General features: G+C 57.0%; 1 protein-coding gene across 1 annotated transcript in view; it reads right to left on the reverse strand.

The window, feature by feature from the left end:
• Positions 1 to 9,735, reverse strand: part of LOC134928694 (gastrula zinc finger protein XlCGF17.1-like) — a 55,152-nt gene extending 45,417 nt beyond the window's left edge. The window contains exon 1 of the mRNA XM_063924711.1: positions 9,388 to 9,735. The gene's annotated coding sequence lies outside the window, so the exon portion shown is untranslated. The remainder of the gene's footprint in view (positions 1 to 9,387) is intronic.
• Positions 9,736 to 21,140: the final 11,405 nt, after the last annotated feature.

Consider the following 21,140-nt stretch of genomic DNA (forward strand, 5'->3'; position numbering starts at 1 on the left):
GACTCTCAACAACAGGGTGGCGGCCCGCTGGACAGTGAGAATAGGGCGATGGCCCCCGGACTAACAGGAACAGGATAGCAACACGTGGCAGGGCTCGGATGGGGACCACTGCTTTTGAAGTCTAATATCTCCAGTTCTCCAGGGCCGATTTTCAAAAATCTGGTACCCCTGGAAAAAGGGGACCATCAGCTAACAGCCTAGGGCCCTTATACTCCTGGGGCCCTTGGGCAACTGCCCATTGAGCCCATACGAAAAGACAGCCCTGCCATTAACATAACAAAGGAGGTTTTATATTTGTAGATACTGTGCGCCTTGTACAGTCGAATCCAAACCTATATCCCTGAAATACCGGACACTGGCCCTTTAAGACTACAAGACACAGAATGTATCAGGGCTATGAATCTGGTATACTTAGTGTTCCGGATTTCACCTTTATGTCCACAGGGTGTAATCAGGCGACGCACACACTTCCATTTACATGAAAGCTGTTATCAGACACTTACAATCACGTTACATTTAATGAAATATCAATACTGTTTCCTGGATATAACTATTAGATGCTTGCTGCCAAACCTAAGATATGGAGGCTCGATGGAAAACCTGGCCCACAGAACATCTCCTGATGCCAGACTGTGACAGCGGGAAAGTTACCGAGAAGCTTCCAAGAGAATCCTATAGTATGAAATAATGGTGTAAAAGACAGAGGGTCTCTTTACTAAGCCTTGGATGAAGATAAAGTACCAGCCAATCAGCTCCTATCTGCCATGCCAGAGGCTGGGTGTGAAAATGACAGGAGCTGATTGGCTGGTACTTTATCTCCATCCAAGGCTTAGTAAATAGACCCTGTGACCAGATGCCTCCGAGAGACCTCACCACCCCACGTACCACGGTCATAGAACGGGTTTAGGTCGCACAGGATCCGGCCAATTAGGGGATTCCCGCTTATCGTCAGTAACCAGACTCCTCCTTCCCATGGCGTCTGCTCTGTATGCGTCGGCACACACTGTCTTACCACACCTGTGTGGCGTAGATGTATCCCCACTGGTCGCTTCACCAAGCTTTTGCATGGAAGCTGGCAGGAGGCGGAGCTTGGAGACGCTGGGTGTACCCAAAAAGCCGGAGAACGGGGCTATGTTTGGCATACCCCTGCTGGTCACAAGATGAAGCCGTCTTCTTGAGGCAAAAGATGTTTATTCACTCAAATAGCCTTAAAAAAAAAGACTCTTCCCTATTTCTAGGGGCAACAGCAATACAGCAAGATGTTCACAGCAGAAGAAGATGGTATAATACCTGTTACACAGGGCAGCTGCCTCCTTTTATCTTACTCCAATACACATACCACAAGGGGTAAGCCCGCCCTGTTGTTCTCAACCAATCATTGTACAATCATGTGCTGTGAATGCCTTGGTCACATGCACAGCTACCATTATCCTCTATGGACAGTGGGGAGTGGTCACTCTCCTTTGATCGTCCCCCCTAGGGGATTTGGTAGCCTCCCCGGAGTCGTTCTGTCTAGGGCTGGGGGAAGATTTCCTGCCTAAACTACTTCCTGGAATCTGCCAGAGGACCCAGCTCACCATCACTAGCCTGGATTCGAGATCCAGAGATGGGCACCCTAGATCTCCGGCCAGGGATTCCTGCCCACCGAGAGTGATCCCTATGGAGCTCCAGGAGAATACTCAGCTTGTTTTAAAGCTGTTTCCCTGCTACCTTTCAATGCAGCTCCCAAATTAGAGGCTACCTGGGACGGCATTCCGTTTATGTGGGAGAGGACTGGGGAAATCCAGCAGCCTGCACACATTCCTGGATTCCCCCCGGGACCCAAACACCAAGTGTATGTTATACACTTTACACACTGTGCCCTGTGCACTGCAGTGCCTCACAATATATATTAATACATTTACATACAGCCCAACGCTGGGCTCTCCTAGCCCTGCAGCCTGACTGCTAGGGCTCTTCCAGTGCTGGAGGTATGGGGTCTGGCTTCCTCCGTCCTCCAGCATGTCTCCACACAGCCGGACATTGGGGTCCAGGGAGCTGGCTCTCCCTTTCATCCCCAGTGCAGCACTTAACTCTGTGGCCTCGTCGCAGACTCCAGAGTTGTTTCGGGCTGCGGCGCACCCCCCTTCAGCCCTGCGGCCGCTTGTGAGCCGATGCCTTCCTGAAGCCCTGCAGCTCGGGTGGTCGTCCCGGCCGCCGCGGCTCTCTGTCTCCCTGCAGCACTGAGGCGCCAGAAACGTAGCTCCCGGACCTCAGCGCCCAGCTCACAGTATCTCCTCCCGCCACACAGGGAGCCGGCTAACCCAATCCCCCATGTGCAGCACACTCTGGCCGGCCATGGCTCCTTCCTACCCCTGGCGCACTGAGAGGTTATCATGTACCGCTGCAGGCGCCGGGAGCAGAACTCCCGGACCCCATCGGCCGGCACTGAGCGCTGTAGCAGGCTCCCCCTTCTCCCCCAGCGCAGCGCACCGGTGGTTGACACACAAGCTGCCACGGTCGCCGGAGAGGGTCCAGGTCGCGGCAGAGCAGCATAATAATAAAAAAATAAAATTTTTCATAAACGGCGCCTAGTGCCTATAACATTTCAAATATGGCGCCTAGCGCCAGTGCCGTTTATAAAGTTGCGCCAAGTGCCATTGTCGCATTTGAAATGACGCCGGGCATGGAGAGTTAACCCCTTCAGTGCCGTGGCCGCCATTACCCATGTGGCTGGGGGGTCCCCGGCCACACTCCTACTCCCCAATTCGAGCGGGAAAACCAGGGAGCCATGCCCTAACGATTTGGCTCCTGGTCCTGCAGTCTCTTGGTGTGAAGGTGATGCTACCTGGGGGGCTTAGGCTCCGGCCTAGACAGTTCATCCCTATTATGGGGGGCCGTTTTTTGTGGGTACACAATGTTCAAATAGTTGACAAGAAGTCCAAATCTCCACCACAACAGTTTTCCCCAATGAAGTTTGCAACTACCTAACAGGTGAGTGGTAAGTCACCACTGTGGGGGGCCGATTGCACCAATAGTGCCAAAATGGGTAGAATGTACACACAAGTGCCACCCATGGTGTCCTAACTGTGGCGTACCCCACCTCCCACCATAGCAGTAAACAGGCTACAGGGTGATCCTGCCATTGCGGTTCCTCCAATGACTGGAATGCCAACTCACAAGTGGGTGCAAAGTCCACTGACTTGGAAATGCCCTTCCTCCCTGTAAGGGACGTCACTACCGAATTAAAGTCGGTGACAACATGTCCGTAGTGCCTTACAGGTTCTAAGGTCAGTACCTATCTGGGTGATGTGGGTCGGGGACAGCCTCTGGTTGCCTCCACCCCCTCTGGCTTGGGCCTACCCCTGTCTCCTCCCACACGGTGCCCCAGGCACTGCAGCTCTGTTTTTCCTATCTGGCATCTGTCTGTCCTAGCTGTCAGACCTGCCCTCCAATCCTCCTATGTCGACCTATGACTCGGGAAACCTACCCTGTCACCTAGGTCTGCTCTTACCTCCTTGTCTGCTACCTGTGCCACAGTGATGGCGGCCAGACCACCAGCCTCTGGATCCCGTGTGGCATCCACTACAGGGAGGCTGCGTGTCTTCCCCGATCTACTGTGCACAGGCAGGGGACCTGCTATGTCCACAGCAACTTGCTGTAAAGGTTCTCCTTTGGGCAGAGGCCCAGAGACAACACAACCGCTGGAGTGCCCCAGCTGCCAACGCATGGCACCAGCCTTACAGTTGGTCTGGGCGTCATCCGACATTCCAGACCAGGGTAAGCTCTGTGTCAGGCACTTCAGGGTATGGTCTATCTCTAGGTGGTAGTCCAAAGGGGTTTCGTGGGCAACCGACACCGGTTGCGCAGAAAAGTCCCCTGTGCGGGCCTAGTTGGACACGTTGCCAAGCTGTTCTATCCCCTCCCACTTTCCTGGCTACCCTATACCTTAACCCTTCCCACCAGGTCACACTTCCTGCCCCAACCTTATCAAGGCCGCTGCCAGAGTGGCGCCTCATGCCTTTCAGGGATGGGTCAGAGAGCTGAGCCTCCCTAAACTCCTGCCTGTGGCCCTCAATCTCTCCTAAATTGGGACACACTACAGGGGGATCTAGGTGGAGACTACTAGGGTCAGTCTGGTAGGGGTCAGTCACAGAAAGGTCAGTGTGGTTTCTCATACCCACCGCCGGAGTTGGCAAACCATTAGGGTCAGGAGGATCATTGGGCACCCCCACAGGATCAAACGAGCTGGAACCAACATCATCTGCATTGCCGTAGGCATACCATAGGCAAAAGGCATGCGGGGTCGATGTGCTGACCTAGCAGCTGTAATCTTTTCCTCTGGGCTGGGCTGTAGTAGCTGATGTAAACTGTGGATGGGGAACTTGACTCCGGGGGATGACGCCAGCAAAAGTGGTGACGATTCCACCACCCAGATGATTTCCTAGGACCACATCAGTTGGGAGACCATCCATGACGGCAACTTCTCGCAACTCTTGTCCAGCTCCTGCTCCCCAGTCCAGGTAGACTCTTGCCATGGGAACCTCTCTCTCCGTTCCATCTGCCAGGGTGACCTTGGCAGTGGACCCTGCAATACTGCTGCAGGATCTATAAGGTGGGGGCTCACCACAGTGATTGAGGCCCCAGAGTCTCTTAGGCCTTCCCCCTGCAGGTGTCCCACGTGGACCGGCTGCAGGTGCCTCCACATATTATGTAGGGGCTGTTTGGCCATGCAGGTGACTCTCTCCGCAGAGTGCACCTGTCTCTCGCCACACTCCATCGGACTGACTGGAGGGGGAACAGTCTCTGTAGGCTCATCTCCTCTCGTCAAACAAGCGAGCCGGGCTCCAACACTCGGATTTGGGGCACGAGTCTGGGGTGCTTGGGATGCAGGACAGTTCATCCTCAGATGTCCGATTTTCCCACAGCTGTAGCACTTCTTCTCCAGTCGTGGCACCGATGATCTCTGATCAGTTGCAGGGACGCTGCAGTGCGGTTGCTGGGTTGGAGGACGCTTGTCTTTGGGGGTGATGAGCTGAAGAGGGGGGTCCCCCTGATGGTACAGTCTTTTGGAGCTGGCTGCTGGCTGGGCGCTTCTGCCCCTGTGGCCGAATTGCCACATACTTGTCGGCTAACTGGGCAGCCATCTTTAAGCTGGGTGGCTCCCGGTCTAGCACCCACTCCTTCACTTCTGGGGCGCACCTGCGATAGAACTGCTTCCTGCAGATCAGGTCGATTAGTGCGTCCCATGTAGTGGCTTCAGAATCCTCCACCCACTTCACCACGTACTGCCGCAGCTGGGTGGCGAACTGCTCATGGGTGCTGCTAGGATTCTTATGCAAGTACTGGAATGATGAAGAATCGATGGAGGAGGCCTTTGCAACTTCGTCGTAATCCACACAGTCCTCCGTGGCCACTCCTCGATAGGCCTCTCTATGCAGAGTGGTCACAAGGTGTCTCACCCACTCCGATTTGGGTAAATCATGTAGTTTGCGTAAATGTCCATCAATGTCCGCATTACTGTCTGCAATCTTGGCAAACTGTGTACATCCCGTTTTGGATGAAGCAGCAGGCAACGGCTGCCAGGGTACCACGGTTTGTGATGGCCGCTCCGCATGCCACATCCGAATGACAAGCATGTGTTCTTGATCCATTGCACTTTCCCCCAAATTCCGCTAGCTGATCCACTAGGGTATCCACGCCGCCCCCCTGGGACTTTGGATCTCTGGCCCTGCTAGGGATAGCTGGGAAACATGGCTGCTGTAAGAGGGGGCAGGACTTGTGGGTCTCGCCGGGTCCATATGAAGGTTCGCTGTTGGGCCGTCCTCTTCGATGCTGACGCCTTCAGCACTCTCTACCTCTGCCCGACATAACTACTCCAAGCTTATGATGCATTGGGAGGGATCTCCACACTCTTATCCCGACACACGATCTCCAGATCGCCCCTAGACATTCCGCTGAAGAACGCCATCTTATGAGTTCTCCTGCACTGCAGTTACTCCTCTCCTAAGTAACTCGGCTTCTCCAATTGGGTGACCGAAAAGCCACCTGGGATTATCCCACCAATTTCTGTGACTGGACACCTCCGAGTGCCCTCACGACCTCGCATCTCGCAGTCACAGAACGGCTTAAGGTCGCACACGACCTGGCCAATTAGAAGTTTCCCACTTACCATCAGTAACCGCCTGTTACTGACTCAACCCACTGCGCAGTGGGCGGGTACTATGCCGACACCACCAGACTCCTCCTTCCTGTGGTGCATGGAACCACGGTTCTGCTCTGTATGCGTCGACACACTGTCTTACCACACCTGTGTGGCGTAGACGGATCCACACTGGTCGCTTCACCAAGCCTTTGCACGGTAGCTGGTGGAAGGCGGAGCTTGGAGGTGCTGGGTGTACCCAAAACAGCCGGAGAACGGGGTTATGTTTGGCATACCCCTGCTGGTCACAAGATGAAGCGGTCGTCTTGAGGCAAAAGATGTTTTTTCGCTCAAAATAAGCCCTCAAAAAAAGCCCTCCCTGTTCCCAGGGGAACAGCAATACAATACATAAATGTATGTGTGTGTATATATGTGTATACATATGTATGTAGGTGTGTGTATATGTATGTATGTATGTGTGTATATGTATGCATATGTATGTATGTATGTATGTATGTGTATATGTATGTGTGTGTGTGTATGTGTATATATGTATGTATGTATGTATGTATGTGTGTGTGTGTATGTATGTCTATATATGTATGTGTGTGTATATGTGTATATATGTATGTATGTGTGTGTACGTACGTACGTACGTACGTACGTACGTACAGATGGTGCCCTCCTCGTCTATGCCTTTAAAAGGATTAACTGAGCCAGGGCAGTCGGACTTAATCCCCTGATGTATTGTTCACTCTGTATTGTATTGCAGCTGAGAACAATAGATGAAAGGCTTATGCTAATAAACCATGGTGGACCTATGTGTATATGTATGTATGCGTATATGTATGTGTATATGTGTGTATATGTATGTATGTATGTATGTATGTATGCGTATATGTATGTGTATATGTGTGTATGTATGTGTATATGTATGTGTATATGTGTGTATATGTGTGTGTGTGTGTGTGTGTGTGTATGTATGTGTATATGTGTGTATATGTATGTGTGTATGTATGTATGTGTATATGTATGTGTATATGTATGTGTGTGTATGTATGTGTATATGTATGTGTGTGTATATGTATGTGTATATGTATGTGTGTGTATGTATGTGTATATGTATGTGTGTATATGTGTGTGTGTATATGTATGTGTGTATGTATGTGTATATGTGTGTATATGGATGTGTGTGTATGTATGTGTATATGTGTGTGTATGTATGTATGTATGTATGTATGTATGCGTATATGTATGTATGTATGTGTATATGTATGTATGTATATGTGTGTATATGTATGTGTGTATGTATGTGTGAATGTATGTGTATATGTGTGTGTATATGTATGTGTATATGTGTGTATATGTATGTGTGAATGTATGTGTATATGTGTGTATGTATGTGTGTATATGTGTGTGTGTGTGTGTATGGATGTATGTGTGTATGTGTATATGTATATGTGTGTGTGTATGTATGTGTGTGTGTATGTATGTGTATGTGTGTGTGTGTGTGTGTGTGTGTGTATATGTATGGTTGTGTATATTTTCTCTTTGTGATCAGGACCAGGTAGTGACAGTACGAGAGGGCAGTAGATAACTTTCGTCCTTACAGCACCTAAATGTTTTATCCTATCTCCGTTTGTTTGAGGTTATTTTGTTTCATCTCTGCACCACTGGATGCTCGCCACAGGTTACTATTCCAAATATCTTGTGACATGGACCCAGGGGCTTATGGGAAAGGTCCTCTCCATGAAGGGAAACTAGATGCTACCATGTGTGTGTGTGTGTGTGTATATATGCGTATGTATGTGTGTATGTATGTGTATATGTGTGTATGTATGTGTATATGCGTATGTATGTGTGTGTGTATGTATGGATGTATGTGTATATGTGTGTGTGTGTGTGCGTGTGTATGGATGTATGTGTGTATGGTTGTATGTGACTGTGTGTATGTATGGATGTATGTGTGTATGGTTGTATGTGACTGTGTGTATGTATGGATGTATGTGTGTATGGTTGTATGTGACTGTGTGTGTGTATGTATGGATGTATGTGTGTATGGCTGTATGTGACTGTGTGTATGTATGGATGTATGTGTGTATGGTTGTATGTGACTGTGTGTATGTATGTATGGATGTATGTGTGTATGGTTGTATGTGACTGTGTGTATGTATGGATGTATGTGTGTACGTACGTACGTACGTACGTATATGTGCATGGATTTATGTATGTGTGTGTATGTATGTGTATACGTGTATGTATAGATGTATGTGTGTGTGTGTGTATGTATGTGTATATGTGTGTATATGTGTTCGTTTGTGTATGTATGGATGTATGTGTATACGTGTGTGTATATGTATGTATGTGTGTATGTATGTATGTATATATGTGTGTATATGTGTGTGTATGTATGTGTATATATGTATGTATAAGTGTATGTATGTATGTATATATGTATGTGTATGTATACACGGGCAGTACGGATGGTGTAATGGTAAGCATTACTGCCTCACAGCACTGAGGTCATGGGTTCGATTCCCACCATGTATGGAGTTTGTATATTTTCCCCGTACTTGCGTGGGTTTCCTCCGGGTACTCCGGTTTCCTCCCACAATCCTAATATATACTGGAAGGTTACTGGTCTCCCAACACAAATTATCCCTAGTGTGAATGTGTGTACATGTGATAGGGAATATAGAGTGTAAGCTCACTGGGGCAGAGACTGATGTGACTGGCCAAATATTCTCTGTACAGCGCTGCGGAATATGTGTGCGCTATATAAATAACTGGTAATAATAAAAATAATAATAAGTATGTATGTGTGTATGTAAGTGTATATGTGTGTATGTATGTATGTAAGTGTATACGTGTGTATGTATGTGTGTGTGTGTGTGTGTATATATGTGTGTGTATGTGTATATATGTATGTATGTATATATATGTATGTATATATGTGTGTGTGTGTGTGTGTGTGTGTGTGTGTGTGTATATGTATGTATATGTGTGTGTTTGTATATGTGTCTAGCAGTGGGGATGAGTAGATTGCGGTGTCTCTGCATGTGTATACACCAGACACACCTGCACCTCATCACTCATTGTTGGGTATATCCCAGGGACACAGCAGCACTACAACGCCCAGCATGCCCGGATTACGCTGCAGGATAAAGAGACTCTGCTCGGGAGCTGAGCAGCAGTAGGCCAGCACCTCTCCCCCACGTGACTAGAGTGCGAGCTCCTGGGGTCACACACACAGAATTGGATCTTACCCTGCAGCTTCCAGTCAGCCCTGACAGACAGCGGCCGCACTGCATCCTGGGACTTGTGGTCCTGAGTCCAACGGCGACTGTCTGCTTCCTGCGCTGGAGCTCGTCCCAGGAACTACAAATCCCGGCAGCCCCCGCGCCCGATGCGGATACCGGGAGTGACCTCAGCGCTAGTTCTGTCACGTGACTGTCAGCGGCCGCAATAATAATAACACATGGCGGCTCCGTCACTGGGGAGGGAGGGGCTACTGCCTGTGTGCACCTGCGGTAGGGATGGCCATCGGTGAGTTCGCCATCGATGGTTGCAATCGATGGCGAGACTGTGAGTGGCCATCGATGGTCACTAACTATGCTGAGGGAGACCATCGATGGTTTCACTCATCGACGGCCATCCCTGTTATGTCTGTTAATGACCCGCAGGCCAATCACAGAGCGGGGACGGGGCGTCACGGGTGCTGGGGGCGGAGCTTAGCTCCCTCACCCAGCATCTTTAAACAGAAAAACAACAACAACTATTTGTTTAGGCTAAGCCATCGATGGTGAGAAACCATATGGTTCTCTCCCATCGATGGCAAAACTATTCAACATCGGCCGTAAACCATCTTTGATTAGGCATCATCGATGGTCGATGGCCATACCTAACCTGCGGCGGGGAGGGAGGGGGTTACTGGCTCAGCCGGTGTCTGGTCCGCCCTGGCTGAGATCCGTGGAGCACCTTGGCTTCCGGGACGTGTCTGTGAGGATCCTCGGCCGCGTCTTCCACCTTGGCACGGTGTGTTGGAGGCCTCAGGTTGGGAGGAGGCGGAATGACAGCGTTCCTGATGATGGCGGGCGAGGATGTGTGTTCTTCCCCTGGTGAAGGGATTGATGATTTCACTCCTGCGATCCCTGACGGTTCGGAGTTGGGTACGCAGGCGGTGGCGCGGGGCGTTGTCCTTACATGTGTCATTGCAGACATCGTTCCCTGAGACTTCATACCTGTCTGGTCTGACTGAAGAGTGGAAACCGGCGGATAAAACGTTTTCCTCTTCAGTTTATCCCCTTCCAGCGGATCATGTGACTGAGTGGAATCGTCTCCCGAAGCGGGTGCCCACGTGGCGCGTTTAGCTCATGGCTCTTCCGCATTTGGCGTCCTTTAAAGATCAGCTGCTTATTTCTAGCCCTCTTATTGGTTCTAGGGCAGTTATCCGTCCTGTGCCGGCCTCCTTATCCGTCCTGTGCCGGCCTCCTTATCCGTCCTGTGCCGGCCTCCTTATCTGTCCTGTGCCGGCCTCCTTATCCATCCTGTGCCGGCATCTTTATCCGTCCTGTGCTGGCCTCCTTATCCGTCCTGTGCTGGCCTCCTTATCCGTCCTGTGCTGGCCTCCTTATCTGTCCTGTGCCGGCCTCCTTATCCATCCTGTGCCGGCATCTTTATCCGTCCTGTGCCGGCCTCCTTATCCGTCCTGTGCCGGCATCTTTATCCGTCCTGTGCCGGCCTCCCTATCCGTCCTGTGCCGGCCTCCTTATCCGTTCTGTGCCGGCCTCCTTATCCGTTCTGTGCCGGCATCTTTATCCGTCCTGTGCTGGCCTCCTTATCCGTTCTGTGCCGGCATCTTTATCCGTCCTGTGCTGGCCTCCCTATCTGTCCTGTGCTGGCCTCCCTATCTGTCCTGTGCCGGCCTCCTTATCCGTCCTGTGCCGGCATCTTTATCCGTCCTGTGCCGGCCTCCTTATCCATCCTGTGCCGGCCTCCTTATCCATCCTGTGCCGGCCTCCTTATCCGTCCTGTGCCGGCCTCCTTATCCGTCCTGTGCCGGCATCTTTATCCGTCCTGTGCTGGCCTCCCTATCCGTCCTGTGCTGGCCTCCTTATCCGTCCTGTGCTGGCCTCCTTATCCGTCCTGTGCTGGCCTCCTTATCCGTCCTGTGCTGGCCTCCTTACCCGCCCTGTGCTGGCCTCCTTATCCGTCCTGTGCCGGCCTCCTTATCCGTCCTGTGCCGGCCTCCTTATCCGTCCTGTGCCGGCCTCCTTATCCGTCCTGTGCCGGCCTCCTTATCCGTCCTGTGCCGGCCTCCTTATCCGTCCTGTGCCGGCCTCCTTATCCGTCCTGTGCCGGCCTCCTTATCCGTCCTGTGCTGGCCTCCTTATCCGTCCTGTGCTGGCCTCCTTACCCGTCCTGTGCTGGCCTCCTTACGCGTCCTGTGCTGGCCTCCTTATCCGTCCTGTGCTGGCCTCCTTATCCGTCCTGTGCTGGCCTCCTTATCCGTCCTGTGCCGGCCTCCTTATCCATCCTGTGCCGGCATCTTTATCCGTCCTGTGCCGGCCTCCTTATCCGTCCTGTGCCGGCCTCCTTATCCGTCCTGTGCTGGCCTCCTTATCCGTCCTGTGCTGGCCTCCTTATCCATCCTGTGCCGGCATCTTTATCCGTCCTGTGCCGGCCTCCTTATCCGTCCTGTGCCGGCCTCCTTATCCGTCCTGTGCCGGCCTCCTTATCCGTCCTGTGCCGGCCTCCTTACCCGTCCTGTGCCGGCCTCCTTATCCGTCCTGTGCTGGCCTCCTTATCCGTCCTGTGCTGGCCTCCTTACCCGTCCTGTGCTGGCCTCCTTACGCGTCCTGTGCTGGCCTCCTTATCCGTCCTGTGCTGGCCTCCTTATCCGTCCTGTGCCGGCCTCCTTATCCGTCCTGTGCCGGCCTCCTTATCCGTCCTGTGCCGGCCTCCTTACCCGTCCTGTGCCGGCCTCCTTATCCGTCCTGTGCCGGCCTCCTTATCCGTCCTGTGCCGGCCTCCTTATCCGTCCTGTGCCGGCCTCCTTATCCGTCCTGTGCCGGCCTCCTTATCCGTCCTGTGCCGGCCTCCTTATCCGTCCTGTGCCGGCCTCCTTATGCGTCCTGTGCCGGCCTCCTTATCCGTCCTGTGCTGGCCTCCTTATCCGTCCTGTGCTGGCCTCCTTATCCGTCCTGTGCTGGCCTCCTTATCCGTCCTGTGCTGGCCTCCTTATCCGTCCTGTGCTGGCCTCCTTATCCGTCCTGTGCTGGCCTCCTTATCCGTCCTGTGCCGGCCTCCTTATCCGTCCTGTGCCGGCCTCCTTACGCGTCCTGTGCCGGCCTCCTTATCCGTGCTGTGCTGGCCTCCTTATCCGTCCTGTGCTGGCCTCCTTATCCGTCCTGTGCTGGCCTCCTTATCCGTCCTGTGCTGACCTCCTTATCCGTCCTGTGCTGGCCTCCTTATCCGTCCTGTGCTGGCCTCCTTATTCGTCCTGTGCTGTCCTCCTTATTCGTCCTGTGCTGGCCTCCTTATCCGTCCTGTGCTGGCCTCCTTACCCGTCCTGTGCTGGCCTCCTTATTCGTCCTGTGCTGGCCTCCTTATCCGTCATGTGCTGTCCTCCTTATCCGTCCTGTGCTGGCCTCCTTATCCGTCCTGTGCTGGCCTCCTTATCCGTCCTGTGCTGGCCTCCTTACCCGTCATGTGCTGTCCTCCTTATCCGTCCTTACGGGCCTCCTTATTCGTCCTGTGCTGGCCTCCTTATCCGTCATGTGCTGTCCTCCTTATCCGTCCTGTGCTGGCCTCCTTATCCGTCCTGTGCTGGCCTCCTTATCCGTCCTGTGCTGGCCTCCTTATCCGTCCTGTGCTGGCCTCCTTATCCGTCCTGTGCTGGCCTCCTTATCCGTCCTGTGCTGGCCTCCTTATCCGTCCTGTGCTGGCCTCCTTATTCGTCCTGTGCTGGCCTCCTTATCCGTCCTGTGCTGGCCTCCTTATCCGTCCTGTGCTGGCCTCCTTATCCGTCATGTGCTGTCCTCCTTATTCGTCCTGTGCTGGCCTCCTTGCCCGTCCTGTGCTGGCCTCCTTGCCCGTCCTGTGCTGGCCTCCTTGCCCGTCCTGTGCTGGCCTCCTTATCCGTCCTGTGCTGGCCTCCTTATCCGTCCTGTGCTGGCCTCCTTATCCGTCCTGTGCTGGCCTCCTTATCCGTCATGTGCTGTCCTCCTTATTCGTCCTGTGCTGGCCTCCTTATCCGTCCTGTGCTGGCCTCCTTATCCGTCCTGTGCTGGCCTCCTTACCCGTCCTGTGCTGGCCTCCTTACCCGTCCTGTGCTGGCCTCCTTACCCGTCCTGTGCTGGCCTCCTTATCCGTCCTGTGCCGGCCTCCTTATCCGTCCTGTGCCGGCCTCCTTATCCGTCCTGTGCCGGCCTCCTTATTCGTCCTGTGCCGGCCTCCTTATCCGTCCTGTGCCGGCCTCCTTATCCGTCCTGTGCCGGCCTCCTTATTCGTCCTGTGCCGGCCTCCTTATCCGTCCTGTGCCGGCCTCCTTATCCGTCCTGTGCCGGCCTCCTTATTCGTCCTGTGCCGGCCTCCTTATCCGTCCTGTGCCGGCCTCCTTATTCGTCCTGTGCCGGCCTCCTTATCCGTCCTGTGCCGGCCTCCTTATCCGTCCTGTGCCGGCCTCCTTATTCGTCCTGTGCCGGCCTCCTTATTCGTCCTGTGCCGGCCTCCTTATTCGTCCTGTGCCGGCCTCCTTATCCGTCCTGTGCTGGCCTCCTTATCCGTCCTGTGCCGGCCTCCTTATTCGTCCTGTGCCGGCCTCCTTATCCGTCCTGTGCTGGCCTCCTTATCGGTCCTGTGCTGTCCTCCTTATCCATCCTGTGCTGTCCTCCTTATCCGTCCTGGCCTCCTTATCCGTCCTGTGCTGGCCTCCTTATCCGTCCTGTGCTGGCCTCCTTACCCGTCCTGTGCTGGCCTCCTTATCGGTCCTGTGCTGGCCTCCTTATCCGTCCTGTGCCGGCTTCCTTATCCGTCCTGTGCTGGCCTCCTTATCCGTCCTGTGCCGGCCTCCCTATCCGTCCTGTGCTGGCCTCCTTATCCGTCCTGTGCTGGTCTCCTTATTCGTCCTGTGCTGTCCTCCTTATCCGTCCTGTGCTGTCCTCCTTATCCGTCCTGTGCCGGCCTCCTTATCCGTCCTGTGCTGGCCTCCTTATCCGTCCTGTGCCGGCCTCCTTATCCGTCCTGTGCCGGCCTCCTTATCCGTCCTGTGCTGGCCTCCTTACCCGTCATGTGCTGGCCTCCTTATCCGTCCTGTGCTGGCCTCCTTATCCGTCCTGTGCTGGCCTCCTTATTCGTCCTGTGCTGGCCTCCTTATCCGTCCTGTGCTGGCCTCCTTATCCGTCCTGTGCTGGCCTCCTTACCCGTCCTGTGCTGGCCTCCTTACCCGTCCTGTGCCGGCCTCCTTACCCGTCCTGTGCCGGCCTCCTTATCCGTCCTGTGCCGGCCTCCTTATCGGTCCTGTGCTGGCCTCCTTATCGGTCCTGTGCTGTCCTCCTTATCGGTCCTGTGCTGTCCTCCTTATCGGTCCTGTGCTGGCCTCCTTATCCGTCCTGTGCTGGCCTCCTTATCCGTCCTGTGCTGGCCTCCTTATCCGTCCTGTGCCGGCCTCCTTATCCGTCCTGTGCTGGCCTCCTTATCCGTCCTTCCGACTTCTACAGAAGGATCAGATTTTCACTGATGTCTGGTTCTTTATCTAGAAGTTTGGACCTTTTTGCGAGGTCTGTTTTGAAGCCACCGTTAGGTCTGCTGGTAGCACCGTGGGGTCATAATCGTCTTTCCTCGGCTCCCTTTGAACCATTGCATTTTGTGGAACATAAGTTTGTCACTTGGGAGTTGGTCTTTCTTACGCCGTTCCTCAGCTCTGCGGGATTGCGAGTTGGGCGCTTTCTCTTTTCTCATCTCACAATGACAGGGCGGTTTTGCGAAAGTTTTCTTAGTTAGTTTTATGGGCCTAATTTAATGTTGAACTGAAGTACAAACGCTTTTGTAGTTGCCGATAATCAATACACTACGCATGCGCAAAATTTTCACATCGCATGTCCGCCGCTTTATTTGCGCTCGGAATAGAGGAAAAAATCGCCTCTGATAAATTATTCTACAAAATAACAACCTCTCCACTAAACAATGCTAGAAAGGCGTGGCGGAGGAGTGTCTGTGGGCGGTCTCCGTGAGTTACAGATCTGGGCGTGTAACTGGGGCGTGTGGTGGGAGCGTGTACCTGGGTCCGGGGCAGTGCAACTGGGGCATGTGGTGGGAGCGTGTACCTGGGTCCAGGGCGGTGTAACTGGGGCGTGTGGTGGGAGCGTGTACCTGGGTCCAGGGCGGTGTAACTGGGGCGTGTGGTGGGAGCGTGTACCTGGGTCCGGGGCGGTGTAACTGGGGCGTGTGGTGGGAGCGTGTACCTGGATCCAGGGCGGTGTAACTGGGGCGTGTGGTGGGAGCGTGTACCTGGGTCCGGGGCGGTGTAACTGGGGCGTGTGGTGGGAGCGTGTACCTGGGTCCAGGGCGGTGTAACTGGGGCGTGTGGTGGGAGCGTGTACCTGGGTCCGGGGCGGTGTAACTGGGGCGTGTGGTGGGAGCGTGTACCTGGATCCAGGGCGGTGTAACTGGGGCGTGTGGTGGGAGCGTGTACCTGGGTCCGGGGCGGTGTAACTGGGGCGTGTGGTGGGAGCGTGTACCTGGGTCCGGGGCGGTGTAACTGGGGCGTGTGGTGGGAGCGTGTTCCTGGGTCCGGGGCGGTGTAACTGGGGTGTGTGGTGGGAGCGTGTACCTGGGTCCGGGGCGGTGTAACTGGGGCGTGCAGTGGGAGCGTGTACCTGGGTCCGGGGCGGTGTAACTGGGGTGTGTGGTGGGAGCGTGTACCTGGGTCCGGGGCGGTGTAACTGGGGCGTGTGGTGGGATCGTGTACCTGGGTCCGGGGCGGTGTAACTGGGGCGTGTGGTGGGAGCGTGTACCTGGGTCCGGGGCGGTGTAACTGGAGCGGTGTAACTGGGGTGTGTGGTGGGAGCGTGTACCTGGATCCAGGGCGGTGTAACTGGGGCGTGTGGTGGGAGCGTGTACCTGGGTCCGGGGCGGTGTAACTGGGGCGTGTGGTGGGAGCGTGTACCTGGGTCCAGGGCGGTGTAACTGGGGCGTGTGGTGGGAGCGTGTACCTGGGTCCGGGGCGGTGTAACTGGGGCGTGTGGTGGGAGCGTGTACCTGGGTCCGGGGCAGTGCAACTGGGGCATGTGGTGGGAGCGTGTACCTGGGTCCGGGGCAGTGCAACTGGGGCATGTGGTGGGAGCGTGTACCTGGGTCCGGGGCGGTGTAACTGGGGCGTGTGGTGGGAGCGTGTACCTGGGTCCAGGGCGGTGTAACTGGGGCGTGTGGTGGGAGCGTGTACCTGGGTCCGGGGCGGTGTAACTGGGGCGGTGTAACTGGGGTGTGTGGTGGGAGCGTGTACCTGGATCCAGGGCGGTGTAACTGGGGCGTGTGGTGGGAGCGTGTACCTGGGTCCGGGGCGGTGTAACTGGGGCGTGTGGTGGGAGCGTGTACCTGGGTCCAGGGCGGTGTAACTGGGGCGTGTGGTGGGAGCGTGTACCTGGGTCCGGGGCGGTGTAACTGGGGCGTGTGGTGGGAGCGTGTACCTGGGTCCGGGGCGGTGTAACTGGGGCGTGTGGTGGGAGCGTGTACCTGGGTCCAGGGCGGTGTAACTGGGGCGTGTGGTGGGAGCGTGTACCTGGGTCCGGGGCGGTGTAACTGGGGTGTGTGGTGGGAGCGTGTACCTGGATCCAGGGCGGTGTAACTGGGGCGTGTAGTGGGAGCGTGTACCTGGGTCCGGGGCGGTGTAACTGGGGCGTGTGGTGGGAGCGTGTACCTGGGTCCGGGGCGGTGTAACTGGGGCGTGTGGTGGGAGCGTGTACCTGGGTCCAGGGCGGTGTAACTGGGGCGTGTAGTGGGAGCGTGTACCTGGGTCCGGGGCGGTGTAATTGGGGCGTGCGGTGGGAGCGTGTACCTGGGTCCAGGCCGGTGTAACTGGGGCGTGTGGTGGGAGCGTGTACCTGGGTCCGGGGCGGTGTAACTGGGGCGTATAGTGGGAGTGTGTACCTGGGTCCAGGGCGGTGTAACTGGGGCGTGTGGTGGGAGCGTGTACCTGGGTCCAGGGCCGTGTAACTGGGGCGTGTGGTGGGAGCGTGTACCTGGGTCCAGGGCGGTGTAACTGGGGCGGTGTAACTGGGGTGTGTGGTGGGAGCGTGTACCTGGGTCCAGGGCGGTGTAACTGGGGCGTGTAGTGGGAGCGTGTACCTGGGTCCAGGGCGGTGTAACTGGGGCGTGTGGTGGGAGCGTGTACCTGGGTCCAGGGCGGTGTAACTGGGGCGTGTAGTGGGAGCGTGTACCTGGGTCCGGGGCGGTGTAATTGGGGCGTGCGGTGGGAGCGTGTACCTGGGTCCGGGGCGGTGTAACTGGGGCGTGTGGTGGGAGCGTGTACCTGGGTCCAGGGCGGTGTAACTGGGGCGTGTAGTGGGAGCGTGTACCTGGGTCCAGGGCCGTGTAACAGGGCGTGTGGTGGGAGCGTGTACCTGGGTCCAGGGCGGTGTAACTGGGGCTTGTGGTGGGAGCGTGTACCTGGGTCCGGGGCGGTGTAACTGGGTGTGTGGTGGGAGCGTGTACCTGGGTCCAGGGTCGTGTAACAGGGCGTGTGGTGGGAGCGTGTACCTGGGTCCGGGGCGGTGTAACTGGGGCGTGTGGTGCGAGCGTGTACCTGGGTCCAGGGCGGTGTAACTGGGGCGTGTGGTGGGAGCGTGTACCTGGGTCCGGGGCAGTGCAACTGGGGCGTGTGGTGGGAGCGTGTACCTGGGTCCGGGGCGGTGTAACTGGGGCGTGTGGTGGGAGCGTGTACCTGGGTCCAGGGCGGTGTAACTGGGGCGTGTGGTGGGAGCGTGTACCTGGGTCCGGGGCGGTGTAACTGGGGTGTGTGGTGGGAGCGTGTACCTGGATCCAGGGCGGTGTAACTGGGGCGTGTGGTGGGAGCGTGTACCTGGGTCCGGGGCGGTGTAACTGGGGCGGTGTAACTGGGGTGTGTGGTGGGAGCGTGTACCTGGGTCCAGGGAGGTGTAACAGGGCGTGTGGTGGGAGCGTGTACCTGGGTCCGGGGCGGTGTAACTGGGGCGTGTGGTGGGAGCGTGTACCTGGGTCCGGGGCGGTGTAATTGGGGAGTGCGGTGGGAGCGTGTACCTGGGTCCGGGGCGGTGTAACTGGGGCGTGTGGTGGGAGCGTGTACCTGGGTCCAGGGCGGTGTAACTGGGGCGTGTGGTGGGAGCGTGTACCTGGATCCAGGGCGGTGTAACTGGGGCGTGTGGTGGGAGCGTGTACCTGGGTCCGGGGCGGTGTAACTGGGGCGTGTGGTGGGAGCGTGTACCTGGGTCCGGGGCGGTGTAACTGGGGCGTGTGGTGGGAGCGTGTACCTGGGTCCAGGGCAGTGCAACTGGGGCGTGTGGTGGGAGCGTGTACCTGGGTCCAGGGCCGTGTAACAGGGCGTGTGGTGGGAGCGTGTACCTGGGTCCGGGGCGGTGTAACTGGGGCGTGTGGTGGGAGCGTGTACCTGGGTCCGGGGCGGTGTAACTGGGGCGTATAGTGGGAGTGTGTACCTGGGTCCGGGGCGGTGTAACTGGGGCGTGTGGTGGGAGCGTGTATCTGGGTCCAGGGCGGTGTAACTGGGGCGTGTGGTGGGAGCGTGTACCTGGGTCCGGGGCAGTGCAACTGGGGCGTGTGGTGGGAGCGTGTACCTGGGTCCAGGGCGGTGTAACTGGGGCGGTGTAACTGGGGTGTGTGGTGGGAGCGTGTACCTGGGTCCAGGGAGGTGTAACTGGGGCGGTGTAACTGGTGTGTGTGGTGGGAGCGTGTACCTGGTCCAGGGCGGTGTAACTGGGGCGTGTGGTGGGAGCGTGTACCTGGGTCCGGGGCGGTGTAATTGGGGCGTGCAGTGGGAGCGTGTACCTGGGTCCGGGGCGGTGTAACTGGGGCGTGTGGTGGGAGCGTGTACCTGGGTCCAGGGCGGTGTAACTGGGGCGTGTAGTGGGAGCGTGTACCTGGGTCCAGGGCGGTGTAACTGGGGCGTGTGGTGGGAGCGTGTACCTGGGTCCAGGGCCGTGTAACAGGGCGTGTGGTGGGAGCGTGTACCTGGGTCCGGGGCGGTGTAACTGGGGCGTGTGGTGGGAGCGTGTACCTGGGTCCGGGGCGGTGTAACTGGGGCGTATAGTGGGAGCGTGTACCTGGGTCCAGGGCCGTGTAACAGGGCGTATGGTGGGAGCGTGTACCTGGGTCCAGGGCGGTGTAACGGGCGTGTGGTGGGAGCGTGTACCTGGGTCCAGGGCCGTGTAACAGGGCGTGTGGTGGGAGCGTGTACCTGGGTCCGGGGCGGTGTAACTGGGGCGTGTGGTGGGAGCGTGTACCTGGGTCCGGGGCGGTGTAACTGGGGCGTGTGGTGGGAGCGTGTACCTGGGTCCAAGGCGGTGTAACTGGGCCGTGTGGTGGGAGCGTGTACCTGGGTCCAGGGCGGTGTAACTGGGGCGTGTGGTGGGAGCGTGTACCTGGATCCAGGGCGGTGTAACTGGGGCGTGTGGTGGGAGCGTGTACCTGGGTCCGGGGCGGTGTAACTGGGGCGTGTGGTGGGAGCGTGTACCTGGGTCCGGGGCGGTGTAACTGGGGCGTGTGGTGGGAGCGTGTACCTGGGCCCGGGGCGGTGTAACTGGGGCGTGTAGTGGGAGTGTGTACCTGGGTCCGGGGCGGTGTAACTGGGGCGTGTGGTGGGAGCGTGTACCTGGGTCCAGGGCGGTGCAACTGGGGCGTGTGGTGGGAGCGTGTACCTGGGTCCGGGGCGGTGTAACTGGGGCGTGTGGTGGGAGCGTGTACCTGGGTCCGGGGCGGTGTAACTGGGGCGTGTGGTGGGAGCTTGTACCTGGGTCCGGGGAGGTGCAACTTGGGCGTGTGGTGGGAGTGTGTACCTGGGTCCGGGGCGGTGTAACTGGGGCGTGTGGTGGGAGTGTGTACCTGGGTCCGGGGCGGTGTAACTGGGGCGTGTGGTGGGAGCGTGTACCTGGGTCCAGGGCGGTGTAACTGGGGCGTGTGGTGGGAGCGTGTACCTGGGACCAGGGCGGTGTAACTGGGGCGTGTGGTGGGAGCGTGTACCTGGGACCGGGGCGGTGTAACTGGGGCGTGTGGTGGGAGCGTGTACCTGGGTCCAGGGCGGTGTAACTGGGGCGTGTGGTGGGAGCGTGTACCTGGGTCCAGGGCCGTGTAACAGGGCGTGTGGTGGGAGCGTGTACCTGGGTCCAGGCCGGTGTAACTGGGGCGTGTGGTGGAAGCGTGTACCTGGGTCCGGGGCGGTGTAACTGGGGCGTATAGTGGGAGTGTGTACCTGGGTCCAGGGCGGTGTAACTGGGGCGTGTGGTGGGAGCGTGTACCTGGGTCCAGGGCCGTGTAACTGGGGCGTGTGGTGGGAGCGTGTACCTGGGTCCAGGGCGGTGTAACTGGGGCGGTGTAACTGGGGTGTGTGGTGGGAGCGTGTACCTGGGTCCAGGGCGGTGTAACTGGGGCGTGTAGTGGGAGCGTGTACCTGGGTCCAGGGCGGTGTAACTGGGGCGTGTGGTGGGAGCGTGTACCTGGGTCCAGGGCGGTGTAACTGGGGCGTGTAGTGGGAGCGTGTACCTGGGTCCGGGGCGGTGTAATTGGGGCGTGCGGTGGGAGCGTGTACCTGGGTCCGGGGCGGTGTAACTGGGGCGTGTGGTGGGAGCATGTACCTGGGTCCAGGGCGGTGTAACTGGGGCGTGTAGTGGGAGCGTGTACCTGGGTCCAGGGCCGTGTAACAGGGCGTGTGGTGGGAGCGTGTACCTGGGTCCAGGGCGGTGTAACTGGGGCTTGTGGTGGGAGCGTGTACCTGGGTCCGGGGCGGTGTAACTGGGTGTGTGGTGGGAGCGTG

The sequence above is a fragment of the Pseudophryne corroboree genome, chromosome 5 (genome assembly GCF_028390025.1).
Source record: "Pseudophryne corroboree isolate aPseCor3 chromosome 5, aPseCor3.hap2, whole genome shotgun sequence".
Lineage (NCBI taxonomy): Eukaryota > Metazoa > Chordata > Amphibia > Anura > Myobatrachidae > Pseudophryne > Pseudophryne corroboree.